This window comes from Salvelinus sp. IW2-2015, unplaced genomic scaffold (genome assembly GCF_002910315.2).
Source record: "Salvelinus sp. IW2-2015 unplaced genomic scaffold, ASM291031v2 Un_scaffold19, whole genome shotgun sequence".
Classification (NCBI taxonomy): domain Eukaryota; kingdom Metazoa; phylum Chordata; class Actinopteri; order Salmoniformes; family Salmonidae; genus Salvelinus; species Salvelinus sp. IW2-2015.
In genome coordinates, this window is record NW_019942505.1 from 129,174 (window position 1) to 148,945 (window position 19,772).

At 42.8% G+C, this 19,772-nt stretch overlaps 1 long non-coding RNA gene across 2 annotated transcripts in view; it reads left to right on the plus strand.

Moving 5' to 3' along the window:
- The first annotated feature begins 14,508 nt into the window (after positions 1-14,508).
- The window catches only part of LOC112067993 (uncharacterized), a 9,020-nt gene continuing 3,756 nt past the window's right edge, over positions 14,509-19,772 (plus strand). Inside the window, exons 1-2 of one of the 2 annotated variants that reach the window (XR_011475088.1) lie at positions 14,509-16,517; positions 16,652-18,096. This is a non-coding gene — a long non-coding RNA (uncharacterized lncRNA). The remainder of the gene's footprint in view (positions 16,518-16,651; positions 18,097-19,772) is intronic. The other variant, XR_002893495.2, reaches the window with a different exon arrangement.

Consider the following 19,772-nt stretch of genomic DNA (forward strand, 5'->3'; position numbering starts at 1 on the left):
GATACATTAGTCTTTAGAGTAGAGGCCCACCGATATAATTAGGGCCAATTTAAAGTTTTCATAACAATTGGTAATCAGCATTTATGGACGCCGATTACATTGCAATCCACGAGGAAACTGCGTGGCAGGCTGACCACCTGTTACGAGAGTGCAGCAAGGAGCCAAGGTAAGTTGCTAGCTAGCATTAAACTTATCTTATAAAAAACAATCAATCTTTACATAATCACTAGTTAACTACACATGGTTGATGATATTACTAGTTTAACTAGCTTGTTCTGCGTTGCATATAATCAATGCGGTGGCTGTTAATTTATAATCGAATCACAGCCTACTTCAACTTCGTCAGACGGGTGATGATTTAACAAAAGCGCATTGCCGAAAAAAGCACAATCTTTGCACAAATGTACCTAACCATAAACATCAATGCCTTTCTTAAAATCAATACACAGAAGTATATATTTTTAAACCTGCATATTTAATTAAAAGAAATTCATGTTAGCAGGCAATATTAACTTGGGAAATTGTCACTTCTCTTGCGTTCAGTGCAAGCAGAGTCAGGGTATATGCAACAGTTTGGGCCGCCTGGCTCGTTGCGAACTAATTTTCCAGAATTGTACATAATTATGACATAACATTGAAGGTTGTGCAATGTAACAGCAATATTTAGACTTAGAGTTGCTACCCGTTCAATAAATTACGTAACGGTTCCGTATTTCACTGAAAAAATAGTTTCCGGATTTGACCATATTAATGACCAAAGGCTCGTATTTCTGTGTTTATTATATTATAATTAWGTCTATGATTTGATATTTGATAGAGCACTCTGACTGAGCGGTGGTAGGCAGCAGCAGGCTTGTAAGCGTTCATTCAAACTTTACTGCGTTTGCCAGCGGCTCTTAGCAATGTTGGAGGCACAGCGCTGTTTATGACTTCAAGCCAATCAACTCCTGAGATTAGGCTGGCAATACTAAAGTGCCTATTAAAACATCCAATAGTCAAAGGTATATGAAATACAAATGGTATAGAGAGAAATAGTCGATGCGTCATCATTTCTATAATAACTACAACCTAAAACTTCTTAACTGGGAATATTGAAGAACTGGGAATATTGACCCACCAGCTTTCATATGTTCTGAGCAAGGAACTTAAACGTTAGCTTTTTTACATGGCACATATTGCACTTTTACTTTCTTCTCCAACACTGTTTTTGCATTATTTAAACCAAATTGAGCATGTTTCATTATTTATTTGAGACTAAATAGATTTTATGTATGTATTATATTAAGTTAAAATAAGTGTTCATTGTTCATTCAGTATTGTTGTAATTGTCATTATTACAAATATATATATATATATAAAAATCGGCCGATTAATTGGTATCAGCTTTTATTGGTCCTCCAATAATCGGTATCAGCGTTGAAAAATCATAATCGGTTGACCTCTACTTTAAAGTAACTTGTATTTGTAAAAAGATACATTTTGATGCATCTTCTGCCCATCTCTGCCCATGTCTTCTTCTTCCATTGGTGCAAAGCGAGTGAAACTATTGACTCACTGAGACACACAGTGTCCAGCAACACCTCCGCAGTAGAATGGTACAATTGGCAGTCGAGATAAAGGCCAAATAGCCAAAAATCCCTTATTAATCATGTCCTGCTCCATCTAATCCATGTAGGCCGGTAGGCCTCTCCAGGGCTCTGGATGACTGTCCAGACCCACAGTCTCAATGCTTCTGAATAAAACGAATCATGTAAAAATCTCATTTGATTAGTGATGAGTTCCCCACGAGAAAACAATTCGAAACTGGGACCAATTTGAATAGCCTATGTCCAAAATCGAGGCGCCATATTCCTAAATGTCTATGGCTGCCAGTGGCATTTGGTAAATATTTAACAGGACAGGACACAGGAAGGAGATAAAATAATATTGATTGCGATAATTTACTTTATAAAAATAATATTGATTGCCAAAACAATAGCTTTAAAAAAAAAACGCATCAACATCATCCTTCGGTCGAAACTCAAGCCAAAGTTCGCCAGCGCGACATCATGCGACTATTACACACACACGAATAATACTCACCAAGGGATTGCCAATGTTATGCAAATCGTTATTGGAATAAGGATGAACATCCGTATCTGTGGTTTATGAAAATGATTATACAGTTTAGAATAAATCGGTGTTGCAACTGTGACATTGCTCCTGCGTAAGTGCGTCATTACGCACAGAAAGTAGGGCGTGCTCTATAGTCCTATTCATTCTTGTTACTACAATAATCCTCAATTAGTTGCCACATGGAGTCGCACCACACCACCAAAAGAAGTAGGAGCGCAAGGGAAATTATGGGCCAATATAATAATCATATAAAATCGTAGTATTGGCTAGTGCCATGCTTACATAAAATCTAAAATGTTTCTTAATAACGGTCATTATGCCTATAAGGGTATAATATGCCAATTTGATGACATTATTATGTGGGTTAAATAAATGTATAATTCGTATGAGAAAGAAACCATAGGAATGTGTCCACTTTTCTTTCGTTGTGTTGTCAATAGTGTGCCGATTTCTATGAATGTCTACTCCATCAATAAGTAGCCTATAACAATATCAGTCAAGTGCTGCGCCCAACCTTGGCAATGGAAACCTATAACTTGGAGACAAGTCGAAGTGACGCGCTCAAAATAACCAGGTTACCACTTAGCAGAAGCCCATTTTGGGGAGGTCCCAGCACGAGGGCGCAACACCATATATCAAATCCTTTCAGCTCTTGGCGATGTCGTGGTCATATAGCCTACAACTGGGCAATAACATCAGCAAGCCCGTTCACAGAGAATGGATACTTTGAGGACCGTCGGCGGTGCGTAGCGCACCGGGGTCGCTCAGACTGGAAAACATCGCATTTATCCATGAAAAAAAGCTTAGGCGAATCAGTGGCACCGTGGCACGAGTGCGTTTTTCTTATTTAGGAGAAAACAACATTTCAAGTTATTTTGAAAGAAAATGGTGCAATTCGTCCCCAAGGATATTCGTTCTAAATTTGGGGATTGTGCAATACCAGCGCCACTGATCAAAAAGAGGGGCGGTGGTGGTGTGATGAGCAGCAGCGAACTTCAACTTCGCACGCATCTCCAATCTCTCCCATACACTCATCAAGCGAGGGTTTTGCGCGAAGTCATCTTGCTGTCCAAGGGATGCGGACGAGACATCACGGATCCTACCGCTTTGCGCGTTTATGCTGAACATGTTTGTGACATTGGAGAATATCAGGTAAAGACAACGTTAGCTCAGTCAAACAGTGAATATGAATAGCCTATTGTGGTTCTGTAGATTTCCTTGAATTGATTGTTGCACCTTGTCTGGATAGGAAGTAGTCGACAATATTGGGACAATTAATTTGTGCCAACTGCGTTTTTGAATAGGATATACTGAATGAATGCTAAACTACAAAGGATTTAGTCTATTTTGTTCATCATTATTCATCATAATACACTTATAAATCATGGACAAGACACAATTCCTCACACAATTATAGAGTGCTCTGAAATCAGTGTGTGCCAGAGGCTGGGTCTTTGCGGGCAAGGTGAGTCCTCATTCATTCAACTGGCCTACAAAGTCCCAGTTTCTGACTCATGTGACCAACACGTTCAGAATATATTGCAAGTGAACTGACAAAATATAGATTCTGTACTTGTGAACTATTTCGCACTAATGCAATTTGGGGAGACGACATGCACCGCACACTGCCCTGAATATGGACTACCTAACCAAGCATATAACTTTTTCGCAAAACGCACAAGCCTAGTTTAAGGGCCTCACAGGGATTGATATCAAAAGATCAATTATAACACATAATTCATATATAGCCTATATTGTTCCTTATTCTAGAAGTGAGAGGGTCAAATGTAGTTTTTTTTATTCATTGTTGTAATAAGATTCGCCTAGAAATGATGACAAGTCAACAAAACAACTTTTACAACACTGATCTACTGCTTTTACATCAATTCATATCAACTCCATATGTTTTCTACATGTGACATGTGGGCTTAAATCTCTATGACAGGCCTACATGTGTTCTTCTCAACATTTATCAGACCTACATCTTGGAAATAGTCTTAAAATGGCCCATAGAAAAAAACGTCTTCATGCAAAGATGCAATAACTTTTAGGACATCTCTAAACAGTCTACTTGAGAATACTTTGTATGTCTAAGACAAAAGTTGAATTCAACTGAGGGGGAGAAAAGTCCATCTTCTAATACGCTTAAAGTGTGTTAGTCATAAAAGTAGCAGTGAAGTCAGTTACCAAAATTAGTCTCAGACATATTTTCACCAGCGAATGCCATAGTCTACATACCCCACTAGTGAATTTAGCATCTATACTCTAAATGCTTTACGTAATTAATATTAGGAATGCTGATGGTGACATCTACATACTCAAATGACACCTAGGTAAGACATATGCTGAAGCATGTGTTTTATTTAAAGATGGATCCAATACTATCTAATTATTATATATCTAAGTAGAATGATCATTGCCATAGTACTCTCTACTATTTAGGCCTACTATCTCACCATCTGACTAACATCAATACATTTCTTGACAGTGCTGTTTTTTACAGTTTAAGTAGGCGGCGTTCTTCTCTCTCCTTTAAAACAGACTTTGTTTATAGAAGCCTGCCATTTTAAGCCACAGTTGTGACAAAGCTGCGGCTGTCAGTTGTCAGCTCTGTTGAACTATTTTACACATCAGTGTACTTATTTTTAACACTTAATTCGTTTGTTATCATCAGTATGAGGACAAAAGACAATAAACCTTGAAGATTAGCATTTGTGAAACATTATCTTCTAACTGGAGAAATGATAAATCATCATGAAAATTCACCTCACGGGTGAACTGAGTTTCAAGTTTAAAAACGGAATCAAATAGATGACACCCTCAAACTAAGTGAGAAGTTATCATTAACTTTCATATTCTCTGTTTCAGGTCATTTAAAGATATATGTAGGCCTATGCTGATTTACATCCTACCACCATAAAGATGAAATGACTCACTACAAAAACTAAACCAAAAACATTGCATGACACAACTCCTCCTCAATACCAACCAGGAAAACAGCCAGTGAGAGTGTAGAGTGCCTAAGTAGGAAGGCTTGGGAGGCTGGTAACACGGGCCTGGATTGAATAAGCACCATGGCTATGCTAGACATCTGGGATATCCACCAAGAGTGCTGATTTAAGTTGGGATATAAACAGTGCTCGCTGCCTGCCAAGCCTTTCTCAATGGCATTTTACATTGTTCCAGGTCCAGTAACTCATCTTGCGACTTGCAATAGTCTTTGTAATCACTTTAACTAGACCATATCAGTCTCTAACACAGGCTGCAGCTGTAACTAGGCCTGGGCCTACACTACATGTGTGAGCATATGCCAGGGAATGCTTGTTCAAGATATGTCAGGTCATTGGATTTGTTCGTTGAGTTTCCAACTTAAACACAGCAATTCCTAAAGCCATAACATATGTCTTGTTATGTAGTAATTGTAATGTAGTAATATATTGTCATTACATAGTAATTGTGAATACGGCAAACTCCTCTAATTCAACTGGTCTAGGTTGTGTTTACCTTGTCTGCTACAATAAAGCTGAAGAGCTAATAAACTAGACTAGGGACCCTCCTGAGAAAGACTGAAGCTCTGAACTCATTCAACCCCCTTTAAAACGCCCGCGCTAATCCCAATAAAACTCAGCCATTATAAATATACAATTCATAAATTGCTTTGTGTGAAACATGCAACCCTCTAGCCCCATCCATTTAAACTCAAAAGTCTAATGTGTTGGCCTATCGACTGGCTGGTTGGTTCTTCTTTCGCCTCTGTTTGTTGTTCCGAATGATCCAGCCACAGTTCTGCTGGTACCCAACTAATCCAAGCTGTGAACCCACTCCTCAGCCAGTCCACAAGCCAGTAAACGCTACGGTTCAATCTCAAAATAGTTGGAACAGACATAAGAGAGAGGGAGAAAAAGAGAGAGAGGGAGGGAGAATGAGAAAAAGGCAGCAAGAAAAGTGAGGGACTTTTAGGGGCAGCTGTGTTTTATTAACCCAGTCATAATGCCCCTAAAAATCCTTATTGCTCTTGCAATGGTCAACAGATTCTCCAATAAGAACACGTCTCTATGTTATGGGCGACGCACTCATACGGACATATTACAAGCTCTATGAAATCCATTGGTCACATTGTCAAGTCCCTGAAAGATGTTCAGACAGTCTTGGAACAAATTGGAGGTCATTGAAAATTGAATAGAAAATGCTTATTTGTTATTCCCAACTGACGCATTTCGACATTACGGCCTTCGTCAGGGTGTTTTCCTAACTTGTCAATGAATTAGTCAAACAAATCTAGTTAGATGCAACTCTAGGTAGATGCAACAGACGTTCTTATCCGAAGTTCACGGCTCGTTCAAGATGCTACGTACAGCATCACGATACTTTAGATGAGTGGGATGATTCAAGATCACAGCACACCTTGCCCAGACAGAACTATAGACATCTTCATCCTCACTAATGATAGCTAAGTACCTTGCAGGCTGGCCTTAGGATGTCATTATCTCACCAGTCGCCATTGTTTAACATGCAGACAAGTGAGCTATATGTCCTCCAGTTTCTTGACTTTGCGCCAAGGGCCAGACAGAGAGACGGGCGGAGGATTCTGATCTGATCCGGGTTGGGGTGTGGTGGGGTTGGAGAACTGTCTGAGAGGGGGAGGCTGGCTGGAGGAGGAGACGGAGAGGAGTGCTCCTCCGTGGGGGTGAGTCATCGCCTTTGGCGGCTATTCGGTGAGTTTCATCTGGGAGGATCGTGAATCTTCGGTTGGTCGGTGAATCCGCCGTCCTCCTCGCCACAGCCAGAGAGGGGCTGGGAAGGAAAGTGTGGGGGCCTGGCTGGGCTGATGACTCAGGGCCACGCACCGCACAAGGAGTGAGGGAGGAGGGAGGGAGGAATTACTCAGAGCATGTGGAATCTCATACAGCTATCACAGGACAGACACGGTGCTTCTACTAGGCTCCGAGGCTCTGTAGAAGTCTGTCCTTAGACACAGCGGTAATGCAGTGGTAAGACGGCTAAGGGCCATTGGTTTCCATTGAAGAGGAACAGAACAGAGCAGTATATTCTTGTCCTCGCACCTTGAAGCAAAGTCATGCCCCCCCTTCTTATTGAATGAATTACGTCTTTCTATCACAGCAAGTCGGTGCAGGTTTGACGCTCTGCAACTCCAGCAAAGTAATTAAGCATTGCATGCTGTCAAAATATTCCATTACAAAAGTCTTGAAGATTTGGGAAGTGTCTCCGGTGACTATCTAGATGGGGGGGAGGTGAGTTGGGCCGTTTATTGTCCAGTTCTTCCTGTTTCTTTCTTGAGTGATGATGCTCCTCCTCCATCTCTGTCATTGGAGAAATCCTTTCGAATATAACCAAGCTTCATTGAGTGATGATGACAAACATTTCCGGAAAGAGAAAGTGAGTGGTGCGAGAACTACCTGTATGACATGCACCATGGACTCTCTATGCGCCCCCTCTAGTGTGAGTCATCAGGCCTAAAGACGCCGAGCTGTGAGTGGTGGTTCAGGTGTTGATAAATGGCCAACGGTGGAGGGCTGGTCGGGAGACAGGTGGGGGCTGGTGTGTGTTGGATGTGTGTATTGTGTGCAGTGTGTGCATATATTGTCGTGTGCATGTATTGTGTGATGTGAATGTGGAGGGAGGTTATGGTGTGTGTGTCTCCATGAAGGGGGGTTGATGTTGAGTGATGCATGACTCAACAGGAGAGAAGGCCACACCCATGGGACGAGCCCAGGTTCCCTTCAGCGGCGGCATGGGCCTAGATCTCACTGACTATGGGTGCCACGATTAAGGTGTCTTGGCCTAACGGATGGAGCTCAAACACTTGAAGAGCCACTCAAATCCTGCACAAACACACCGACACAAAGGCAGAGAGGCCGGGCGAGAAAGTGGAGCACACCTTCACCCTCCGCCGTATCCCCCTTTATAAACAAACACTTCCAACCTGATTTCAGCCAACCGGCTACTGAGAGTCTGAGACCTGGCCCCGTCATATTCATTATGATCTAAAAGGCAAAAAACTGAACCTAGATCTGCACTCCTACTCTGAGACACTTTATGATAGGGACAACCCAGAGTAAACAGAACGACTTAGCCATGGCTTAACCATGTGTTGCATCTCCATAATGGTAATTTCCTCCAGTAATTACTAATCATTAAATGTCTCACTCCCAATCACCTGGATAGTGTTTATAATACGGCCTGCCTTGGTAAATTCCCATCATTCTGAAATAGCCTGATTGTCTTTAATTGGAGCGTTCACTAAACAGAGCACCCACCAGCATCAACAAATCCAATGTATTTTAACAGCAGGGAACAATTTAATCCGCTTCTATATATCACCATTGTAAACAACCAAGACGCAGAGCCCAATGTTGCACAATGAGCCTGAGTTGAGGAGGAGGAGTTGAAAGGTCAGGTAAACAGTTGTCCCAGGCTTTCCCTGCCTTTTTAATCAGGACTCCTGTCCATTTTTATCTTGGTTAGATCTCTTGACTTATGGCTGTGTACACTAATGCTGCACTTCATGGCTCCTTAACCCACTGTTTGGTTTGCTTCATATGGACTGGAATGTCAAGTTGCTATTTGGCGTGGAGGCTTGTGCGCTGAGTCGCCGACAAAGCATGGAATGAATCCTTTGTAGGCTAATGGGCGGGCCAACCTTTTCCAGTGTTTGTCATGGTGAGTTTGTTCGCGCATATGCATACCTCATATTCATATTCAGTGCTAACTTCAGTGCTTGTGTGTTTCCATTCTGTGAATATAGGTCCTCAAAGCCCAAAGTGGTCCTGTCTCAGAGAAAACTGCCTCCTTCAGCACAAATATTATGGAAGACCGTTTAGATACTTCTCCACCCTCCTTGTCCTCACCAACCAGCCATGGGGGAGGTGCTGACAGATTTGTAGTTGTTTTCTGGCGATTTGGGGTCAACGATGCATGTTAGCAAACCTCGCCGGCTCTTTTAGTTTGCGTTGCAAAACCAGGAGGCCCCCGACGTGCATTCTGCAATGTACACAGCACTCCGTTGGGTGATTGGCATGTGTCCGATGATGCTTTAGATATGGTTGTGGCCGTTGAATGAAGCGTTCACAGTAAACTAATGTTGGCAGGGGTCTGTATTGTGCAAAACTGCACAAAATCCCTGTCATTCAGTAACTAATAGACCACTTTTACGCTAAAACAGACTTTGCAGAGTAAGCCACAGATGCTCAACCGTTCAAATCTCTGCACAGCACGTTGGAAAGGACTAAGGGGAGACAACCTTGCTACCTCAATGGCCTCCTGCAGTCTTCAAGGACTGATTAGGGCCGGTGAACTTAATGAGATTTTCATGGTTTCTGAAGTATCTTTGGGTTTTCTCAGTCGGTCTCAACAGCACAGCACGAAGGTTACAGCTTGAAGACCCACAGTCTAGTCCTCCTTGTCCAGGCTGGCTCAGTTGATAGGACGACATGACCGTAAGGGGAAATCCATCTTCCTCAAAACCCCTCTAAAATTAGTCTTCCGCCCCTATCAAAACTGTCAATGGAGCTCCTTCAAATCACAGAGAAAACATGATTGTTCCTCTTTGGTCTTTATGTTGGCAAACCCCCTTCATCTTGAAGGAGAAGCAAAGTCCATTTATAGTCCGTTTCAGGGGGAAAATGTGTGTGTGGCACAACTGTTCTACAGGGCCGAACAAAGAGCTGTTTTATGTTGACACTAGATTGATGTCTGTGGATCACAATGTGACAAGGCAGACCTCAGAAGACCCTCGCCCAGCAGCTAGTGATGTGCCTTCTTATTCTTGGAGCCACTCTCTCATTGCAGGACATGGAAACCCTTGGCCTGGACATCCATAGCCGCTGGCCTTTGGCCTGGCCATCCATAGAACTCCAAAACCAACAGTGCTGCCCATGTGTAAGCAAAGAGGGCAAGTGTTTTTTTCACGACACCTAAATGTATTTTTCTTTTGTGGACAGCATCTTTCGTTGCCCATTTTGCTTCTTGTTATTCCACAAGTCTTTGTCTTGGCCAGTTCCTGTGCACATAGCTCTGCGGGATCTGATGCGTCACACACTGTGGGGATATTTTTTGGTCATGTGACGTCTAGAGTTGACACTGGCATCGATCCCCCAGTAGGATCTTTTGACTTCCTTGACTTCCCTTTTAGTTTGTAATGGAGTAAAGTGGCTTTACAGCGCTTCTACATCGAAACCCTGTTTGGAACGGTCATCAACAGGTCGATCTCCAAGGCATTCCTAGTCGATCGCCAAATATTCTGTAAAAAACCCAACAATAAGCCTTGCGTTCCTATTTTTTCTTTTTTGTCTCACTCTGTTGTTGGAAGGTGCACCCGATTCAGCTGCCATGCATGCCAGGTAAGCGATGTGTTCCCATTTTGTTTTTACACTGCTGCTACTCGCTGTTTATTATCTATGCATAGTCACTTTACAAATGACCTCGACTAACCTGTACCCCCGCACATTGACACGGTACCAGTGTCCCCTGTATATAGCCTCACTGATATGCAATTGTCTTGTTACTTTTTGATTTTAATATTTTTTTTAACTTTAGTTTGCTTAGTACATATTTTCTTAACTCTATTTCTTGAACTGCATTGTTGCTTGTAAGTAAGAATTTCACTGTGAGGTCTACCTACACCTGTTGTATTCGGCGCATGTGACAAATAACATTTGATTTGAAGACTATGTCCCTTTTTGGTCAGTGTCAGCGGAGGCCCCTAAGTCTGCTGCTCTCTCCCTCTGCTGAGACTGACCATCAGATGCAGGCTCCATCAGCCTAGTAAAATAAAAAAAAAGCTAATTATTTAAATTTATGCTCATTCAACTGTGCCTCACAATAATACAACAACTGGTCTATTAATGGTGTGATCATATAGCCTACCTCAAATGTTGAAATATAATTGTAAAAAATGGTCTGAGAAGCAAAGCCAATAWGCAGTGATAATATATTGGGCTTATAGCCTACTGCACAAACCTCATTACTAGAGTACCGTTTTTAACAGGTTAATGTTGCCTAGGCTTACGTTTTTTAAATCATGTGAAAAATATAAAAAATAATCTGAGCGGTAGATCTCGAATTGCATTTTGACTCAGAAAAGGTATGTGACCACTGCTTTAGATTATTCCGGGTGGTTCCTGCCTTCTTCGTCTTTTATTATTTATCTTCATCTTCTTCATTGTCTTCATCTTCTTCTCAATAAATAGGTTTTATTCAGTAGCCAACTGTTGCATCAATGCATGCCACCATTTCTAGACTATGGCTGTAGATTTCTTCTGAAGAAGGGTAATATTTGATGTAACACACCACACAACTGCAGTCTTTTGAAGCTTTAGCAACCTCCGCCACGGCCATTTTAGATATATGAAGTTAATAAAGAAGTTGTATTGAGTAAACACTCGTCTCCGTTCCCAGAGCGAGAGATAAGAAAATTCATGTGGTGCAGTAAATTAAACTCAACTTTGCCTCGTTCATGAACTCCCCTGAAAAGAACCTGTTCCAACAAGTGAAACCCTTTCCAGCTAAGCTAACACAAAGGCCTTTTAACATAACATAAGATAATTGGTTTTCAATTATGAGATACCAATAAAAACCAGGTTAACGCCTCTGTCAAAGGCTGAGAAACGCTTGAAAAGTGTCGGACATAACCATATAACGGTGATTTCTCTAAATACTTTGATACATTGCTTTCAGAAAGTATTCACACACCTTGACTTATTCCACATGTTCTTGTGTTACAGCCTGAATTTAAAATGGATTKAATTGAGATTTTGTGTCACTGGTTTACACACAATACCTCATAATGTCAAAATGGAATTTTTACAGATTTTTACAAATTAATTAAAAATGAAAAGCTGAAATGTCTTTAGTCAATAAGTATTCAACTTCTTTGTTATGGCAAGCTTAAATAAATTCAGGAGTAAAAATGTGCTTAACAAGTCACATAATAATTTGTATGGACTCACTCTGTGTGCAATAAGTGTTTAAAATWATTTTTTTATGACTACCTCATCTCTGTACCCCACACATACAATTACCTGTAAAGTCCCTCAGTCGAGCAATGAATTTCAAACACACAGATCAGGGAGGTTTTCTAATGCATCACAAAGGCCACGTAAAAAGCATACATTGAATATCCCTTTGAGCATGGTGAAGTTATTTATTACACTTTGGATGGTGTATCAATACACACAGTCACTACAAAGACTGGACACAGGCGTCCTTCATAATGTAGTTTCTGGAGAGGAAGGAAAATGCTCAGGGATTTCACCATGAGGCCAATGGTGACATTAAAACAGTTACAGAGTTGGCTGTGATAGGAGAAAACTGAGGATGGATCAACAACATTGTAGTTACTCCACAATACTAACCTGAATGAAAAGAGTGAAAATAAGGAAGCCTGTACAGAACAAAAATATTCCAAAACATGCARCCTGTTTYTAATAATGCACTAAAGTAAAACATGTGGCAAAGAAATTATCTTTATGTCCTGAATACAAAGTGTTATGTTTGGGGTAAATACAACATCACTGAGTACCACTCTTCATATTTTCAAGCATGGTGGCTGCATCATGTTATGAATATGATTGTCATCAGCAACGACTAGGGAGTTATAAATAAACAGAATAGCGATAAGCACAGGCAAAATCCTAGTAGAAAACCTGGTTCAGTCTGTCCAAAAGACACTGGGAGACAAATTCACCTTTCAGCAGGACAATAACCTAAAACAAGGCCAAATATACACTGGAGTTGCTTACCAAGACGACATTGAATGTTCCTGAGTGGCCGAGTTAAATTTTTGACTTATGTTTTTTATTTTACCTTTATTTAACTAGGCAAGTCAGTTAATAACTTAAATCTGCTTGAGAATCTATAGCAAGACTTGAAAATGGCTGTCTAMCAATGATCAACAACCAACTTGACAGAGCTTGAAGAATTTTTTAAAGAATAATGTGCAAATATTATATAATCCAGGTATGCAAAACTCTTAGAGACTTACACAAAAATACTTACCASTGTAATTGCTGCCAACGGCAATTCTAACATGTATTGACTCAGGGGTGTGAATACTTGTAAATGAGATATTTCTTTATTTCATTTTCAATACATTTACAAACATTTCTAAAAACATGTTTTCACTTCATCATTATGGGGTATTGTGTGTAGATGGGTGAGAATAAAATCTATTGAATCCATTTTGAATTCAGGCTGTAACACAACAACATGTGGAAGGGTATATATGAATACTTTATGAAGARACTGTATATCCSACAGAAAACACCTTCCCACACACACACAAGTCGARCCTGGGTGTCTGCTGAGGTGTTGACGGGGGATTGGCTGCCGAGGAACAGAGGCTGCAACCAATTAGCATACAGAGTAGTGATATGTGATGTAGCCTCAAATGCCCCCCGGTTAACAGAGAGGATAGCATGAACACACCACACTTTCTCTATTCTCTCTCTCTTCATGTCCCTTCCCTTTTCTCTCTCTTCCTCCTCTCTTCCTCTCTTCCTCCTCAGGTTCAGGCAGTCTAGAGGCCTTGTGATCCGATTGAGCCCCGGCTTTGTGGGATACTCTAGGACGCCAGCATTAAGATAATGAGACAGTCACGGTGGGTCTAGTTCTCCAGGAAGTCAACCGGAGTAGTGAGAATCTTTAAACTACTCTCAAGTCTCATTCAGAGAGAGAGAGAGAGAGAGAGAGAGAGAGAGAGAGAGAGAGAGAGAGAGAACCCTGTGGTGGGCGTAAGTAAGAGGATGGATGGTTTAATTGGGCGAAGAGAATGAAATGGATTCATTTCTGGTTTGTTTAAAAGGCGTAGTAATTAGAGGTGGGAACAGAGTAGTATTAGCAGCAGAGGTGAGAGAGAAGTGAGGTGAATGCTCGACATTTCCCATTAGAAACTGCATCTAGGCCAGTCATATGTGTTAAATAGCCATCTGATTGGCTGACTGACTACGGTTGTATAGGTCTGTTATACTGTACAGAGCACTAGGTAGTCATGAGCTTAGAGAATCAACTCCCTTGTAAACCAGATTACCATCTCAGTGGGACTCGCCAGGTTAAATAAAGGATAGATCAAATAAATAAAAGTCGGGACTTTCCTTACATGCAGGCTGCAGTTTACAATGGTGTGGAGTGGGACATGGTATGGGATGGCTGGGTGAGATTTACACTAGTAGATTCACAAGGGGCTGGAGTGAACTGGTGCTTTTCTCTGCTCTCCTCTCCTCCCTTTTTCTATGCAGCTGCCTGGTATGTGGGTCACACCATGATTTTGTGTGTGTTTTCACCCGCCTGTGTGTGTGTTTAGTAAAACTCTCTCAGTTTAGTAATACTCTCTCAGTTGAGTAATAAATGGTGTGGAGTGGGACATGGTATGGGATGGCTGGGTGAGATTTACACTAGTAGATTCACAAGGGGCTGGAGTGAACTGGTGCTTTTCTCTGCTCTCCTCTCCTCCCTTTTTCTATGCAGCTGCCTGGTATGTGGGTCACACCATGATTTTGTGTGTGTTTTCACCCGCCTGTGTGTGTGTGTGTATACCTCGGCGTGCACCTGTGTGTGTGTGTGTGTGCGCGTTCCTATATGTGAATGTACCTCTCGCCAGACAGAGGGAGATATTTAAGTGTGACACGATGCATGGCCTGTTTGCCTTGCTCCCAGCCATCAAGAGACGTGTACACATCCCTCACCCAGGCCAGGGAGGAAGGATGTTTTTGATGAAGTGGAGGGCTGAATTTAGGCCCAGGCATTCTCAGTATCTGTCACCCAACTCCAATAGATCACCTTGCAGTGTGTTGCCCTGAGGAAGTGTGTGTCCATGTTTACTCCCTCCCTCCCAGCTTCAGGTTGCTTTGAGCTGAGCCCAGTAAATGTYCACAGTGCCTTCAGAAAGTATTCATACCCCTGACTTATTCCACATTATTTATAGCCGGAATTCAAAATTGATTAAATAGATGTTCTTTTCAACCATCTACACACAATACCCGAAATACTTCCGAAGTGAAAACATGCCTTTAGACATTTTAGCAAATGTATTGAAAATTAAATGCTTGTTAGAATCACCTTTGGCAGCAACTACAGCTGTGACTTTTTCTGGGTTAGTCTCTAAGAACTTTGCACACCTGAATTGTACAATATTTGCACATTATTCTTTTTTAAATTCTTCAAGCACTGTCAAGTTGGTTGTTGATCATTTCTAGACAGCCATTTTCATGTCTTGGCATAGATTTACTGCCTTATTGCAAACAGGATGCATGTTTTGGAATATTTGTATTCTGTACAGGCTTCCTTCTTTCATTCAGGTTAGTATGGCGGAGTAACTACAATGTTGTTGATCCATCCTCAGTTTTCTCCTATCACAGCTATTAAACTCTTAACTGTTTTAAAGTCACCATTGGCCTCATGGTGAAATCCCTGAACGGTTTCCTTCCTCTCCAGTAACTGAGTTAAGAAGGACGCCTGTATCTTTGTAGTGACTGGGTGTATTGATACACCATCCAAAGTGTAATTAAAAACTTCACCATGCTCAAAGGCATATACAATGTCTGCTTTTTAAAGATGTATTTTTCATCTACCAATAGGTGCCCTTCTTTGGGAGACATTGGAAAACCTCCCTGGTTTGTGTGGTTGAATCTGGGTTTGAAATTCACTGCTCGACTGAGGGACCTTYCAGATCWTTGTATGTGTGGGGTACAGAGATAGTCAAGTCAAAAAGCATGTTAAACACTATTATTGCACAGTGAGTCCATTCAACATTAGTTGTTAAGCATATTTTTACTCCTGAACTTATCTAGGCTTGCCATAAAAGGGCTTTTCATTTTRTATTAATTTGTKAAATTTAGAAAAACAATTCKACTTTGACATTATGGGGTATTGTGTATAGGCCAGTGACACAAAATCTCAATTGAATCCATTATAAATTCAGGCTGTAACACAAGAAAATGTGGAAAAAYTAAAGGTGTGTCAATACTTTGAAGGCAATGTACACAGTGACACTMGCTTTCCCTTCCTAAAGTGTCACTACATTTACTTCCCTACTAAATTGGAGTACATCACTTTAACTTCTAGTATGTATTGAGATGTTTGGATGGACCTTAAAGTCCTCAGGTTGTGGTGGTCATGTACTGTATCCTCGGTCGACTACAYAGTATTTTGAATATGGCAGGGAAACTGACTGTGCTGTATGTATTTTTGAACAATGACATAACAATGTAATCTGCCTTGTTTAGAGTGGTTTACCAGATGGCTTCCATGGAGTTTCTCAACCTCCACCAAATAGGGAATTGCCATTGACAGCAAGTAAACAACCAGAACACCAACTGCCGCCAATGTAAACATCTTAAGGTAGCAAGCGTCTCTGCTACATTCAAAACCACGGCTGCAGTTGTCAGGTAAAAACAACATCCTCCTTACACTACCTCTCAAACGCTTTCACAACTCAGACTCAACTCTTACAATCTCTATCCCAAATGTTGAATTAACGTTGAATGAATGTATTCTCACTGTATACATATTATCCGTATAGGCTCGGTTTGAGGTCATAAAGCATCCAGMGKCGGGTGGAAATGAAGACCACACAGCTTGAAGAGATCAGGTTGAAGAGAGAGGACATATTTAACTTGTGGGTCATAGGTCAAACTCTCTCCCTTTCCATCTCCCCCGCTCTCTTTCACTCTCTATCAAGGCACAAGGCGAGACCCAGATGCAGACACAGGAGGCATAAGGTTGGAGTCTTACAATGTTAAATAATCCAAAGGGGTAGGCAAGAGAATGGTCGTGGACAGGCAAAAAAGTCAAAACCAGATCAGAGTCCAGGAGGTACAGAGTGGCAGACATGCTCGTGATCAAGGCAGGRGGGTACAGAGTCCAGAAACAGGCAAGGGTCAAAACCAGGAGGACTAGAAAAAAGGAGAACGGGATAAACACGCTGGTTGACTTGACTAAACATACAAAACAAACTGGCACAGAGAGACAGGAAACACAGGGATAAATACACTGCGGAAAATAAGRGACACCTGGAGGGTGTGGTGGCAATCACAGGAACAGGTGAAACAGATCAGGGCATGACAGTACACAGTACATCAGACGGAGGGAGCCCAGTGACAAAGTCCAGAGATATGAGACCAGGGACAATGAGGGACCGGTAGTGAATGAAGGAGGCCAGAGGCTTGCCGTGGATTCTTGTTCTGAGCACACACTGTGCATGCGGCGACGAAGGCATGTCTATGCGGCGACGAAGGCAGAGARGTCAGGGACCATTGTGGGCCACCAGAAACGTTGTCAGAGGAAGGCTAGTGTACGACGGGACCCTGGATGACAGGTCAGCCTGGAGGAATGAGCCCATTCCAGGACCCGGGACCGGACGGGATTAGGGACAAAAAGCCGGTTAGCTGGGGCCCCTTCAGGTCCAGGCTGGGAGCYTTGTGGTTCTCAATACCCCAATCCACAGTGGCAGCAAGGCATGAGGTAGGGAGAATGGTTTCAGAGGTCGAGGGTGTGGCAGAGGACCTGTATAGGCAGGAGAGGGCATCAGGCTTCACATTCTTTGACCCTGGGCGGTAGGAGATGGTGAAGTTACATCTGGTGAACAGGAGGGCCCAACGGCCCTGCCTGGAGTTGAGGCACTTGGCTGTATGGAGATATTCCAGGTTTTTATGGTCSGTCCATACCAGGAATGGCTGTTCTGCTCCTTCCAGCCAGTGCCTACACTCTTCCAACACCATCTTCACTGCCAGGAGTTCTCGGTTGCTGACATTGTAGTTCCTTTCAGCAGGATTGAGATGGGACTGGACGGCACAGGGATGAAGCTTCTGGTCCTGGGCAGATCGCTGGGACAGGATGTCCTCCACTCCAACATCCGAAGCATCCACTTCCACCACAAATTGACGCGAGGGGTCCGGATGGATGAGGATGGGTGCTGTTGTGAACCGATGCTTCAGGTCCACAAAGGCTGGAGACCATTTGGGAGAGGTGAGTGCCAAGAGGGGGGCRGCCAGGGTGCTGTAGTCCCAAATGAAACGGTGGTAGAAGTTTGCTAACCCAAGAAACCGTTGCAACTGCACCCTGAACGTTGGTTGAGGCCAATCCACCACTGCTGTCACCTTTCCAGGATCCATCTGAACATTGCCCTCAGCAATGACATATCCCAGAAAGGTTATTGTAGAGCGGTGGAACTCACACTTCTAGGCTATCACAAACAGTTGGTTCTCCAGGAGACGCTGAAGGAACTGTCTGACATGAAGAACATGTTCTTGTGCAGATCGGGGGAAAAAACAGGATGTCGTCAAAGTACGCAAACACAAGCCTGGAAAACAGCGGGGGCATTGGTGAGTCCAAATGGCATGACCTGGTACTCATATTGTCCACTGGCTGTGTTGAAGGCTGTCTTCCACTTATCCTCCTCGCGTAGCCGAACCAGGTGGTAGGCATGGTGGCCCCRTGGAGAGGTWCAAACGCTGAGGAGAGGTAGGAGGAGTAACGATTCTTGACAGTAATGTCATTAAGTCCCCGGTAGTCAATGCACGGACGCAGGGTCTTGTCCTTCTTCTCCACGAAGAAAAACCCTGCGCCGGCAGGAGATGCAGACGGACAGACGGCCCCAGTGGCCAGAGACTCCTCTATAGCTTTGGTCTCTGGTCCAGACAGAGAATACAATCAACCCCAAGGTGGTGTAATGCCTGGGAGAAGATCAATGACACAAGCATAAGGACGGTGCGAGGGAAGTAGCACGTGCCTTACTGAACACTTCCAGGAGGTCATGGTATTCTGTGGGTATAGCAGAGACATCCACAGTCTTGCTAACATCCAGAGGAAGATGACTTGAGAAAGGCTGTGCTGCTTGAAGGCAGTGGGAATYGCAAAATGGGCTCCAACCCAGGATGGAGCTTGTGGTCCAATCCATTGGATTGTGCTTTTGAAGCCAGGAAAATTCCAAAACAACCGGAACATGGGGAGATGCAATGAGGAGGAACTGCATTGTCTCACTGTTATTACCAGAAACCCYTAATTGAACAGGCACAGTACTATGGGTGATTTCCCCTATAGAGCGGCTGTCCAGTGCCCTAGCATCCATGGGCACAGAGAGAGGCTGAGTGTGAATACCAAGCTCCGAAGCTATCGTGGCATCCATAAGACATTCATCACCCCCAGAGTTAATGAGCACTCGGAGAGACTTAGATTGGTCTCCRCACAGCACAAGAGCAAAAAAGGGTGTGCGGGTGATGGGAATTAGGGAACTCCCAGTCTGACTCACCATACTGCTGGTACCCACTAGAGACAAGGGTTTCCTAATAGGACAGGTAGCTAGCTATAAAATGTCCTGCCCCTCCACAGTACAGACAACAGTTATTATTCATCCTTCGTGAGCTTTCCCCAACTGATAGCCTAGCTCTTCCCAAATGCATAGGCTCAGMAGTATCCAACTCACCCATCGTAGATTCCCGAGAGGGCTTGGGTGGCTTRGAATCCTCTCGGAAGAGCTGCCTTCGGAAACTTCCGGATTCCCTTGGAGGTGAACGTGCCATAGCGGGTGCGCGAGTGTGCCCGAGACCAGACCTCCTCTCACTCTTGCGGTCCCTTAGGCGTCCATCAATTTTAATGGTAAGGGCGATAAAGAAGTCGAGATCCATCTGCAATTCCCGAGCAGC